The following is a 12,168-nucleotide window of genomic DNA, read 5'->3' on the forward strand; positions in this document are numbered from 1 at the left end:
AAAGAGTATCCATTACAAATGGAATTATGAATCTATCCAATACAAAGGAATTAAAGTCCACAGATCCAAAGAAATAATCATTGAAAACAACTATGGCCTGACTGCAGTTGAAATGCTGAATATTAATGTTTTCTCTCAAAGGTTTTCATTATCTATGACGGGCAGAATTGCACTAATAAAATAGGCAATTTTACCTAAATTTCTATTTCTATTTTCTAACATCACTGTACAGTAAAAACTCTCTTTCCTCACAAAAATCCATTTTCCCATACTTACAAGGCCAATTTAGGCAGTAATAACAAGCTAGATAGAAATGGAATGACATTACCCCATGATAAAGGTGGTTTTGATGTACCTGGTTTTGAACAATGCTATCTGGCAGATATGGTGCCATATGCTGGAACTTTTCACCACCACTTATGCCATACATAGTAGTTGAAGCAGCAGAAATGGTTGTGTGATCCTTAGTTACTACCCCTTTCATACATATGCCATATCCAAAATGTAGCTTCAGCTCTGTCGATTAGACGAACAAAGCTTGGCAAACAATGGACCAAAACTCTGGTTGCGCTGAATTATATTCACCTGTAAGCCCAATGCTATACAATATCCTGTTCTAGTCGCAGACACTCATGGGCCACCTCATTGTCTCCCTGTCTAGAGACACATTAAAGTTAAAGCTCTTTGTTTTTTCAAAGCCTTCCAAAGGGAGGGATCTTGTTTTTTCAAAGGTTGCTCCCAAAATAAACCTGTGGTAGGTCTCTGAGATCGCAAAAGTCTCCTCTTTTAATTATTGCATGAATCTGTAAAGCAAGAGTAGGGATAATGGCTGTTCAGGTAGTTTCTCCCTCGTTGTGGAATACACTGTCATTTTATTTTCATTCGTTTAAGAAGAAGCTTAAACCTATTCATTCTGTTAAAGTAATTGATAGTGCTGTTTGTGTGCCCTGTACTTATCAGCGCTAAGGAGCCTTCTGATATAAGCTCCTGCTTTATAAATGCTTGATGACTCTCTCTCGTTGCCTCGATCACTAGAGCAGACTCTTCTCTGACATCTACTTTTAGGACGTAGGCAAGCTAGACCACTGTTGGAAAACCAGGCAGTATCTGTGAGGCCTGCACAAATAACATGTCACATTTGTCCTTCACTAAGAACCAAGCACCCTAGTGTAGCGCCTGACTCTCAGAGGGTAGTGTTGCAGAGTAATCTAAGGCTTACTCAAGGGAGGTGGTGTGGGCTAGTAATCGCCATTACAGGTGCACAGAGATAACACTCAATAATTGATTATCCAGTCTGTAGTTTGCTTTATAAAAGTAAGGGTACATTTATTAAACACACACACTTCTTAATACTATGCACCAATGTACACATATACATAAGCTGTAGGGATAGGTCTTATGACCATAGAAACCTAAACAAAATTGTCCCTTCCTCTCAGACTGGGGATGACATCCACAAATGGATCACTGCACTGGAAAGGCCCTGCAAAATACAGAAGGTATCCCAGGAGCAGTGGGCAGCAATCTTGTGGCTCTCCTTTGCAGACACAGGTAGAGACAAGCGCCTCACTGTCAGAGAAGAGGATGCTGATGTTTACAAAGTGCTGAAGGGTGCTCTAATAGATGAGTTTGGCCTAACCACTGAACAGTATAGGTTGCAGTTCAGAGATACCCAGAAGGCAAAGACTCCAGACTGGACTGACTTTGTAGATTGTGCTACTAAGGCACTGGAGGGCTGGTTATTGGGCAGTAAAGTGTGTGACTATACAGGATTGTATAATCTAATCATGAGAGAACAGATTCTTAATAAGTGTCAGAACCAGTTGTTGCATCAGAACTTGGTTGACTCTGATCTGACATCTCTACCCAAGAATTGGGAAAGAAGGCAGACAAATGAGTCAGGCCCAGGGTGAAGCAGAAGGTACAGAACCAAGGTGGTGACCAGAAGAAGCAAGACCAAAAGGGTGGGGAGAAAGCTAAAGACCAGAAGTCTTTACAAGGTCCCCAAAAAGCTTCTAATGGTGGGGGTCCCCAATCCAAAAAGAAAGAAGGTCCTAGAAAACCTTGGTGCTAAGTTTGTAAAAATAATACTCACTGGACCAGTGAGTGCACCAAGAAGGAGACAGCTCCAGCCACCATTGCCCCTAAGGCAACTATTCCCCCTAGTTCAGCTCCAAGTGGTGGTTCTCAACAGAAGGGCGTAGTAGGGTTAACCCTGGGAACTGAGATGGATTCTGGCCTAGTCAGAATACCAACTCAAGCTGTTTTGATCTGTGATGAAGGCATAGATATGTCCTCCTCTGTGAGTCCCAGTAACCTGGGCAAGTACAGAAAAACTCCTTTAGTCAATGAGAAAAAGTCTCAGGCCTACGGGGACATAGGTGCCAGTGTCACAATGGTAATACCTGACTTTGTGGCCCCTGGACAGTACATACTTGGTGAAACCTACCAAGTGACCAATGTTCACAATGTCACTCCCACACATAGTATGGCAGTTGTTAATTTCTCCTGGGGAGGGGTAACTGGCCTTAAGAAGGTTGTTGTTAGTTCAGACCTCCCTGCAGAATGTTTGCTTGGCAATGACTTAGAGACTTCAGCCTGGTCTGAAGTGGAGTTTAGGACTCCTGCAGAATGTTAGGAATCTCAGCACATGTCCTTGCAGTGACTAGGTCACAGGTCAAAAAGTCTAACGCTGAACAGGCACTGGATTCTGGAATAATGGACTAGTTGCCTCTCAGGAAAAGAAGCAGTAGGGTTAAGGCAGTGCCTTCCCCCTGCCTCAGAGTGAGGACCAGCCTTGTGAGGAAGCTGATTGTGAGCCTGAAGAAGGAACTGTCCTAGCAAAACTTGAACCTGATCAGGTTGAGTTTCTTGGGACAGGGGGCCCTTCCAGGTCAGATCTGAGGCAGGCCCAGTTGGACTGCCCTTCTCTTGAACCCCTTAGACAGCAAGCTGCTGCTGAGGCTGCAGGAAATGCTAGTGGCACCCATAATGTTTATTGGGATGAAGGGCTCCTGTATTCAGAGAGTAGAGACCCCAAGCCTGGTGCTTCCAGGAGATTGGTCATACCTTTTGCATTCAGGGGCTTCCTTTTGACACTAGCCCACGATATTCCTCTTGCAGGACATCTCGGCCAGAAAAAGACTTGGGACAGGCGTGTACCTCACTTTCACTGGCCCCACATGTCAGAAGACATAAAGGAGTTTTGTCGCTCCTGTGTAACCTGCCAAGCCAGTGGCAAAGCAGGTGACACTACAAAGGCCCCTCTTATACCACTACCTGTGGTGGGGGTTCCCTTTGAAAGAGTGGGGGTTGATATTTTTGGACCAATGGATCCTGAGACAGCCTCTGGGCACAGGTTTATCCTGGTGGTAGTGGATCATGCCACCAGGTACCCAGAAGCTATACCCCTTAGGACCACTACAGCACCTGTTGTGGCAAGAGCCCTCTTGGGAGTTTTCTCAAGGGTGGGTTTCCCTAAGGAGGTTGTATCAGACAGAGGTGCAAACTTTATGTCTAGTTACTTAACTGCAATGTGTAAGGAGTGTGGAGTGAACTACAAGTTCACCACACCCTATCATCCACAGTGCAATGGTCTAGTTGAAAGACTTAACAATACCTTAAAGGGTATGATTAAGGGTCTCCCAGAAAAGCTCAGGTGGAGATGGGATATCCTGCTACCCTGCCTTTTGTTTGCATACAGGGAGGTTCCTCAGAAGGGGTTGGTTACAGCCCATTTGAACTTCTGTTTGGGCACCCTGTCAGAAGCCCACTTTGTCTAGTGAAGGAGGGATGAGAGTTACCTCTCAAACCCCCTAAACATGACATTGTGGACTATGTACTTGGTCTCCACTCCAGGATGGCAGAGTACATGAAAAAGGCAACCAAAAACCTTGAGGCTAGCTAGGAATTACAGAAGGCCTGGCATGACCAAAAGGCTGTGCTGACTGTTTACCGGCCAGGGCAGAAAGTGTGGGTGTTGGAGTCTGTGGCCACAGCAGCTCTCCAAGACAAGTGGAGTAGACCACACACTATTGTTGAACAAAATGGAGAGGTAGATATTAGAACTCTCAGGAGCCCCCATAGGGTGCTTCATTTCAACAGACTGAAACCATATGTTGACAGGGCAGACATGGGCTTGCTCATGGCTACTGATGAAGGACAGGAGGAAGAGAGTGACCCTCTCCCAGACCTGCTCTCTCAGAACCCTGATGGTGGCTCAGTTGATGGTATAGCCTTGGCAGGCAGCCTCACTGACCAGCTGCAAAATGACTGCAGGCAAGTTCTGCAACAATACAGACATATGTTTTCACTGACTCCAAGTCAGACTACTTGGTGCACTCATGAAGTGCACACTGGGGACAGTCTGCCTGTTAAAAATATGATTTACAGGCAACCTGATCATGTCAGGGACTGTATCAGGACTGAAGTCCAGAAAATTTTGGGATTGGGAGTAATTCTATGTCAGGACTGGAGGCTCCGAATATGCTTCTCATTTCTTTATTAGAAGCTCACAGCAGCCAAGGAAAACACAGATATTAAAAATGTGACAACCATAGAGTCCCAGGTATAAAAGGTCCCTGCAGGCACATAGAGTTTTCTTTCTTTTCTGCTTTGCAGCCAGTTAAGTGCCCTTTACTTTACTCCTATTGGGAAAGTGTATTCTTGCTATATTGTGCTTTATTGTTGGTCTTTTGCGATTGTTTGCGTATTTTAAGCGCTGTTACTGGTGCGCGTTTGCTGCGAGGCGATTTGGAAGCCTATGCGCTTCATTTATGCATAGTGCTCTTTATTGCTGCCAGTATTCATTGTTGTATGCAGAGTGCTCTTTATAGCTGCCAGTATTCATTGTTGTACTTGAGGGACCTTGAACGCGCTGCACGCGCTTACCGGAGGTATTGCTGGCTTGAGCCTTGTTCTGCTGCTCCTGCGTTGTACGCGGAGCAGTTACCTCGCGGCGTCGGCTTCGGGCACTGGTGGAGCAGGAGGAGTGGAGGATCGGGAATGCGTGTCTGTGTGACGCGCAGTCCTCTTTTAGTGTTTACGAGCCTCGGACAGAGTACATGCGCGGCGGCCATTTTGCCCATCAATAACACTTCGGGCATTGAGTTGAATGACGGAGCAGCGTATTTGGTGCTTCTGACCCTGGTTTAAGCCTAATTGGCAGTGAAAGGGATCGTTTTTCGCTCCTCAGACACCCTGCTGTCAATATTCACGCAGTGGGGCTGCACAATTGATCATACGCTTTGCCTAGAGTGGAATTAGCAAACCCCCCTTCCTCCACATTCTAAACTGCTAATTACTTCACCTGTGTGGTGGCTGATTTAGGGCTTGCCTGGGGTTACCACTCCCCCTGACCTCCATTGCATACCTTACTTACCTGGTTTGACTTGGCACAGTCACAGGTCCGTGATTGCACACTGGTGCGGAAGATGTCCGAGTATTATGAGGACTATTACTACTACAAGGAGGAACCCTCTGGGTCTATCGAGCTTGACCTCGTTGAGGCATTGGACGCGGGTGTCCAGCACTCTGTGAACTCTGTGTTGGTGAGGGCAATTGCGCTCTTAAAGCGTCACCTTTGTACTTATGCCAAGCAGCAGGGTTGGCTTCCCTTGTCAGGTTCCCGAGCTAGACCTGGGGGTAAAGGGAGAGCGAATCCACATGAAGATTTTGCTAGACTGGCTAAGTCCATGGCGGACAAAGAACGCTCTACTCCCGGTAGAGAAGCAACAATTACTGAAATATCTCAGGAGGATGATGACCAAACCACCACCGCTGACCCAACCACCACCGGTGACCCTATCACTGACAAGGAGGAAGCCCCTCGCCCTTCCAAGAAGGCAAGAAAGGAGAAAGACTCCGTCTTCCAAGGTTCTCAACTTCGAACCTGCTGAAATTATCCACCCGAACTCCACGGCTTGGCTTCCACCCCAGGAGGTGGCGGATTACGTCCAGTCCCATCTGCGCCAGTCATTTGATAAGGACGTGCTTGCGTGTCTGCGGTCGGAATGCCCTAGGACTGACCTGGCAGTTAAAGTAGCGGACACCCCGTAGGTTGACCCTTCAATGCTAACTTATCTGAAGATGTATTCTAAGGACCCCAAGAAAGGCCTGGACAGGTCTTGGAGGTCCTGTCAAGATAAGCTGCTGGATGTAACGGGTCCTCTGATGAAGATTCTCGAGCTTGGCTTTCGGGCCAAGGAGTCATCCCTTGCCATTGACCCTCACAAATTAATTGGCTGGGCCCTAAGGGTGGTGGGCCAACTTGGCAACACCAATTATGCTCTTTCAACTGAACGCCGCCGGTCCATTCTCTTAAAACTGGATCCCAAGCCGGCCGAACTGTCCTCATCGGAATCGTGTCCTCTAGCCCAAGGTCTCCTGTTTGGACAGCCCTTCTTGAAGGAACTAACGAAGTTCGTGGCCACATTCATTGTGCTGGATAAAGACCAAGGTTCGCTCAAAAGGGCTTTCTGCCCAGTTTTTGGCGGGGCCGGACGCTTTTGTGGGTGCTCTTTTGGCGAGGGTACAATCAAGGTGCCCAGCTTCGCCAACAAAGGGGAGATTATTAGGAGAACACTTCCAATGCCTCCAACTTCTACCCCACTTGACGGTTAAGTAACAGGTTCCGCAAAGGTGGCAGATATGATGGCAACTCCAATAACCAGCAAGATACTGGAAGCTCAGGTGAACCTAATTCCTCCTTCCGAAGGAATATTGGGGGGCAGAGTGGGATGTTTTCTCAGCAATAGGCGCGAAATCTCACAGGATGCGTGGGTGTTGCAGACAGTACAGGGGTACAGGCTAGAGATGTACAAATCCCCTTCGCAAGACGTTCGCCCACTCCATCTGTCTTTTTCCCAACAAGATCAGAGTTTTATCACGACAGAAATCGAGTCCTTGTTGCGGAAAGGAGCGATTACTCCCTCCGTGATTCACCCTCAGGGTTTCCTGAGCAATGTCTTCCTAGTGGAGAAGAAAAGGGGTGGCTCCAGATTAGTGTTAAACCTCAAAGAGTTCAACTCATGGATTGTTTACAGGTATTTCAAGATGGAAGGTATCCATATGTTACGCGATCTCCTCCAGGAAGGGGACTGGATGGTCCGTTTGGACCTGAAGGATACATATTTGTCCATTCCCATTTCCACCCCCTCCCCTCACCCCCCCATCGGAGGTTTCTTCAGTTTGTATGGAACAAAGTGTGCTACGAGTACAAAGTCCTTCTGTTCGGTCTGTCGTCAGCACCGTGGTGTTTCACGAAGCTTCTGAGACCAGTGGTGGAGTCTCTCAGAGCTTGGGAGTCCGCCTCATAATATATCTGGATGACGACATCATTTTGGCGTCCTCCCCTCAGACAGTTCAAACACACCTCAATTGGGCGATAAGCCTGTTGCAGAATTTGCGGTTCATTGTCAACCCGCAGAAGTCTATACTGACCCCTTCCCAGTCCATCGAATTCCTGGGCTCTCTGATAAATTCTTTAACTTGCCAGATTTTGCTGCCAGTGCCAAAGATCAGAGCCAGCAAACTGGAATTGAGGTCTACCCTTCACAAGAAGACGACGTCCCTGACATCGTTAGCCAGCATTGTGGGTCTTTTGGCGTCTTTCATCCAGGCGATCTTCCCCGGCCCCCTTCATTACCGGGTCCTTCAGCGGCTCAAGATCTGCCATCTCCGGAAAGGTCTCAGCTACTCAGAACAGATTCCTCTCTCAGAAGAGGTGAGGCTGGAGATGGAATGGTGGTTAAACCACATGGAGGCCTGGAACGGCCGAGCGCTGTTCGGATCGGCACCGGATGTGGTAAGCGAATCGGATGCCAGCCGATGGGGTTGGGGAGCCCACTGCGGCCCACTGTCCACAGGTGGTCGATGGTCGCCGGAAGAACTACATTTGCATATCAATTGCCTGGAACTGTTGGCTGGTTCCATCGCGATCAGATGTCTCTCGCCTCAGAAAACGGATTGTTGTATCCTTCTCCGGATGGACAACATATGGGCGGTATGGTACATCAAAAAGTTGGGTGGTACCAAATCACAGATGCTGGTAGAGATTGCCAAGGACTTTTGGCATTACTGTCTTCAGAACAGAATTTCAGTAATTGCGGAGTACCTTCCGAGTTCCAGCAACCAGATTAAAGATTGGAACTTCCGTCATCTGCAGGATGCCAGCGATTGGATGCTATTACCCAGTGTGTTTCAGAGCCTAATCCATCTTTGGGGTCCTTGTCAGATAGACTTATTCGCATCCCGGTTCAACAAACAAGTTCCCCAATTCTTCAGTTGGAGGCCAGATCCAGAAGCCCTAGCCACGGATGCATTTCTGCAGGAATGGCCGAGGTCTCTGTGCTATGGTTCCCAGTCACACTGGAAATGTGTTGAGCGATTCCGGTCCTTCTGCCCCGGTTACAGAACCTATTGCTGGACCCTCTTCAGAACCCTCATCCGTTGGTGACCTCGGGCCAACTTCCGCTAGTAGCTTGGCGGGTTTCAGGGACAGATGGAAAGTCCCGGGCCTTTCACGAGAGGCTAACAGATTTATCAATGAGACTTGGTCGGCTAACACCCACAAAAGATATTCCTCATCTTGGAGGAGATGGTGTGATTGGTGCGCTCAAAGGGACGTGGATCCCTGTAAGGCACATGTGTCTTTAGTGGTTAATTTTCTAGCCTCTATTGCATCCTCAAGTTTAGCCTACAGGACGGTCAACAACTTTCGGTCCGCTATATCGGCAGGACATTTGCCTTTAGAAGGTAAACCCATAGGGGAACAACCATTGGTTTGTAAACTGCTTAGGGGAGTCAGGATGGTGAAACCTCCTTGCCCTAAATATTCTCATTTGTGGGATGTCTGTTATCCTTAAATTTCTGGAGGCCTGGCCGTCAATAGGTTCTTGACTCATAAACAACTTTCGGCCAAGTTAACTAGGCTCTTATGTCTAGTTTCCTGCAAACGGGTATCTGACGTACGTGCGCTGGATTTAGCGGGGCGTAGATTTTCCCCAGAAGGTGTGACCTTCACCTTGTCCAGGAGAACGAAGTGTCACACTACTTCTGTCACATACCCGGCTTTTCCTCATAATCCTAAATTGTGCGTTGTACAATGTTTTAAGGATTACGAGGTAAGTACTGAAGAGTTTTGTGCTAATATGCAAGGTCAATTGCTAATTGCTCTGCAGAAGCCATTTCACCCAGTGATCTCGATGGATGCGTTAGCTCATGGGCGAAGCAGGAATTGATATCTCTAAGTTTGGGGCTCATTCCGCCCGTGGAGCTATGGCTCCGAAAGCGTATTCAGCAGGTGTCAGCCTTTCAGACATCATGAACGCAGCTGACTGGTCAAATGAACATACTTTCAAAGCGTTTTGTTATAAGCCTATTGCGGATGTTGTTTCAGTGGTGGTGCCTTAGCTGTAACAAGCATAATCGGAGCCTCCGGTCCTGACAGAGAATTTAAAATTTGCGAACATTCGTGACAAGAATTTTCAATTCTATTAAGGACAACGGAGGCGAGGATTATCCCACCCAGAAATACATGTTGTATTATGTGATATTATCTGTTTGATCATGCTATATATTTGCACTGCTCCGTATTTTCTAACCATTTCTCTCATAAAAGTTATTTTGTTATTTATCAAGCGGTCTGGAATGGCTTTTACGGAGTATTCTTCTTTATTTCAGGTGCTGACAGCAAATAAATCTGAATATGGTTCAGCAGTGATTGGCTGGTTTATAGTTCTGTTTTCCGCACACGAGTGAGTTGTCTGGATCAGGATCCAGCTCAAGCTTTCAGCCCAGTTGGGCCTTCGGTTCATTGGTTGGAGAAGTCCTTGTCTGTCGATGATCCTTCAAGAACAGGTTGTTACAAAGAAAGAGGACTCTATGTGCCTGTAGGGACCTTATATACCTGGGACTCTATGGTTGTCACATGTTTTTTATCTGTGTTTTCAGTGGCTGCTGTGAGCTTCCAGTGAAGAAATGAGAAGCATAATCCTCGCCTCCATTGTCCTTAATAGAATTTAAAATTATTTTCACGAATGTTCGCAAATTTTTAATTGAACCTTCAGATAGCCCTTGGGCTAGTCCAGTAGTCCTAATGCCAAAATCTCAAACCCAGGATGGTAAGAGAAAGTTGAGGTTTTGTGTAGACTACATAGGTTTCAATGCTGTCACTAAGACAGATGCCCATCCAATACTCCGAGCAGATGAGCTCATAGATAAGTTGGCATCTGCCAAATTTCTGAGCACATTTGATCTAACAGCTGGCTACTGGCAGATCAGACTAGCCGATGATGCAAAGCCAAATACAGTATTTTCAACCCCTAGTGGGCATTATCAGTTTGTGGTGATGCCCTTTGGTCTGGAAAATGCACCTGCCACATTTCAAAGGTTGGTGAACAAAGTCCTCACAGGCCTGGATGACTACTATGCAGCTTATCTTGATGATATTGCGGTCTTTAGCTCCACCTGGGATGATCACCTGATCCACCTGAAATATTTTGGGAGTCGTTGCAGAAAGCAGGCCTAACTATCAAGGCTACTAAGTGCCAGATAGGGCAGAGTCAGGTTGTGTACCTGGGCCACCTTGTAGGTGGAGGCCAGGTTCAACCACTGCAGAGCAAAATCCAGACCATAATGGGCTGGGTTGCTCCCACGAGCCAGACTCAGGTCAGAGCTTTCTTGGGCCTGACTGGGTACTAAAATAGATTTGTCAAGGGATATGGTTCCATTGTGACACCCCTGAATGACTTAACTTCTAAAAGAATGCCTAAGAAAGTTAAGTGGACAGTCAGCTGTCAAAAGGCATTTGATGACCTGAAGCAGGCCATGTGCACTGCACCAATTTTGCAAAGTCCTAACTACTCCAAAGAATTCATTGTTCAAACAGATGCTTTCGAGTTGGGGTTAGGGGCTGTGCTTTAACAATTGAATGAAGAAGGTCAGGACCAGCCAGTAGCTTTTATTAGCAGATGGCTGACCCCTAGAGAGAAACGATGGTCAGCTATTGAGAGGGAGGCCTTTTCTGTGGTTTGGGCTCTGAAGAAGCTGAGGCCATACTTGTTTGGTACTCACTTCACAGTTCAGACAGACCATAAGCCCCTCTTTTGGCTAAAACAGATGAAGGGTGAAAATCCCAAACTACTCAGGTTGTCCATTTCTATACAGGGGATGGACTATACAGTGGAACATAGACCTGGGAATAACCATGCCAATGCAGATGGACTCTCTAGATATTTCCACTTAGTACATGAAGACTCAACTGGTCAAGGTTAGTTTAATGTCCCTGCGTTTAGGGTGGGGTTGTGTAGGAGAGTAGGGTCTGCTTCCTATGTTTACCCCCACTTTTTAGCTGTGCTTCACTGGTTTTTTGACTTTAGTATGGCTGTGGCCCTGCTAATAGGGCCCACAGCCTAGCTGTTCTCTCTCTAAATTGATACCATGTACTTTAGGTACATACCAGATTGGTTACTGGGTCACCCTTGTGAGCCCCGGTATATGGTACCTAAGGTACCCAGGGCATAGGTGCACCCAAGGCCTACCAGGGCCTGCAGCATGTATTGTGCCACCCCTGGTTAGCCTTCCAAACTGACACCACAGGTCTGTACTTACAGCCTTGGTAAGGTGGTGTAATCACCCCTTACTTAGATATAGTATACCTATATCTACCTTATATATAGACACATAGTAACCTATAAGTCACTCCTATGGCAGGCCTTGACAAACCTGGAGGCAGAGTGCTTGGTTTTGTGTGAGAGGGTGCCCTAGCATGAGCTGAGCCCCTCTGCAGCTTTCGGAACCATCTCCTTATAGCTGTTCTATGATATAGCCATACCATATACTCTAAAGTGTATTATAATCCTCGCGGTTAATGCTAACTTTGGTTTGGCTTTATCAAAACATGTCGTGTAAGGTGTCAAACACTTTGGAATACCACCCCCCGCCAGTTTCTGGTGGCGGGGTAGCATTACACCCTTCTAGAGGGAGTAGACATGTAGTTACTGGTAAACCTGGTTAAAGTTACACAGAGCCCCAGCATCACAAAATTGATGCTGCTGCCACAGACACGAGTCTTCCCTCCTGCTGCTGGACGAAACTCCTGCAGGGGAGGCCTGGACAATAGGTTTCCTCCCCAGACAGGCTTTAGTGTATTGGGGCAGGGTGGGTTGC

General features: G+C 47.0%; 1 protein-coding gene across 2 annotated transcripts in view; it reads left to right on the forward strand.

Annotated features, from left to right (window-relative positions):
• LOC144813769 (uncharacterized) overlaps positions 1 to 12,168 on the forward strand; it is an 84,215-nt gene that overhangs the window by 54,868 nt on the left and 17,179 nt on the right. The gene's annotated exons all lie outside the window — the stretch shown is intronic.

This window comes from Lissotriton helveticus, chromosome 1_1, assembly GCF_964261635.1.
Source record: "Lissotriton helveticus chromosome 1_1, aLisHel1.1, whole genome shotgun sequence".
Classification (NCBI taxonomy): domain Eukaryota; kingdom Metazoa; phylum Chordata; class Amphibia; order Caudata; family Salamandridae; genus Lissotriton; species Lissotriton helveticus.